We start from the raw sequence: 1803 nt of genomic DNA, 5'->3' as shown, positions 1-1803 counted from the left end.
TATTGATGGAACTGAGTTTAACCTTAATGAAAATTCTTGCCATTTCCCCAGAGATCACATTCTGTTATGTTTAATTAGATTTTTATACTTTGTCATATTTCCTTGTTCCCACTGCATGAAATTGTGTCAATCTAGAAATGAATTGGTGTTTTAAATCATAGAGGATAATAGAAATGAAATGTACTTCATTTTAAAATTTATTCTAGCTTTTTTTCTCCCCCCACCACCACCCCAAAATCAAATGTCAGCATCCTGACTAGTCCTGCATGAGTTTTACTCAAAGAAGTAGGGATGATTTTTGCCTATCTCCTCTCTGTGGCCCTTTGTGCCCTCTGAAAATATGTCCTTGGGGGGACTCTCAGGGACATACTTTCAGGGGAAGGCTACAGAGGGTTGCACAGGGAAGGGGAATTAACTACAATCACTCCTTCCAAGAAGAAACATTTCATTTGCACAAGTACTAGTTATCATGCTACCAAATAAGTGTATGATATGATCTCTGTGGTTTTCTTCCTTCTTGCCTATAGCTAGGGTTTCCACTGAATTCTGTCTAAGATGGGATTTGGTGCAAAATTAAGTACCAAAAAATTGGTTCTTTCAACTAAGCTCACCCTGAACATCAGAAGCAAATTTGGTCCATTCAGCTCAGCTCACCCTGAGTCAGATCACTGATGTTTATATAGTTTATATATGCTTAGTTGACACATAATTTATTTGTTTTGAATATGTTTTATACGAGATGCCACACCTGTGTGCTTCCTGGCTATGAGTATTTCATCTGGTCAGTGACCATAAAAAAGATTCTGATTCTGGAGGGAGGATCTGGCAAGCAGCACAGCTGAAGGTGAAGAAGGCTGGAAAAGCATAGGCTACTGGGTGGTTTCATGGGAGGTCAAGATTCCCCCCCCCGTGAGGGGTTTTTTTAACCCTCTCACAAGACATAGGAAGCTACCTAATACCAAGTCAGGCCATTGATCCATCAGCTCAGTATTGCCTACATTGACCGGCTGTAGCTCTCCAAGGTTTCCCAGGCTTACCTGGAGATGCCATGGAGTGAACCTGAGACCTCCTACATGCAAGCAGATGCTCTTCTCCAGAGCTATGGCCCCATCCCCTCACTGGAATATCTTACAGCGCTCACATGTAGTCACCCATCCAAATACAGGCCAAGGCAGACCCTGCTTAGCAAAGAGGACAATTCATGCGCACTACCACAAGAACAGCTGTCCTCCCCTTTGGGACAGGTACTATCAGCTCCAAGGAGGAAAAGGAGGCTGCTGCAGTGATGACCACTGCTCACAAAGAGGAGCCCAGCTGAGGAGCTAGCCTGGCCAAAGGAGGACAAGGGGGAGGCTGGAATGTCCTCTCTGGAAATCTGAGGCACAGAAGCTCCCTGGTGGTCTAGTGGTTTAGGATTCGGCGCTCTCACCGCTGTGGCCTGGGTTCGATTCCCGGTCAGGGAATTCTGTTTTTAATGGAGAGGAGAGCTGGTCTTGTGGTAGCAAGCATGACCTGTCCCCATAGCTAAGCAGGGTCCGCCCTGGTTGCATATGAATGGGAGACTTGATGTGTGAGCACTGCAAGATATTCCCCTCAGGGGATGAAGCCGCTCTGGGAAGAGCATCTACAGGTAGGTTCCAAGTTCCCTCTCTGGCTTCTTCAAGATAGGGCTGAGAGAGATTCCTACCTGCAACCTTGGAGGAGCCACTGTCAGTCGGTGAAGACAATACTGAGCTAGATAGACCAATGGTCTGACTCAGTATATGGCAGTTCCCTATGTTCCTATGTTCCTAAGCTGCAGGC

General features: G+C 45.8%; 1 non-coding gene across 1 annotated transcript; it reads left to right on the top strand.

Annotated features, from left to right (window-relative positions):
* Window positions 1-1390: 1390 nt before the first annotated feature.
* TRNAE-CUC (transfer RNA glutamic acid (anticodon CUC)) lies at window positions 1391-1463 on the top strand. Its single transcript has one exon. It is a non-coding gene; the product is annotated as a tRNA-Glu (tRNA).
* Window positions 1464-1803: the final 340 nt, after the last annotated feature.

The sequence above is a fragment of the Hemicordylus capensis genome, chromosome 1 (genome assembly GCF_027244095.1).
Source record: "Hemicordylus capensis ecotype Gifberg chromosome 1, rHemCap1.1.pri, whole genome shotgun sequence".
In the NCBI taxonomy this organism is placed as follows: domain Eukaryota; kingdom Metazoa; phylum Chordata; class Lepidosauria; order Squamata; family Cordylidae; genus Hemicordylus; species Hemicordylus capensis.
This window is presented reverse-complemented; position numbering and strand designations above follow the sequence as displayed.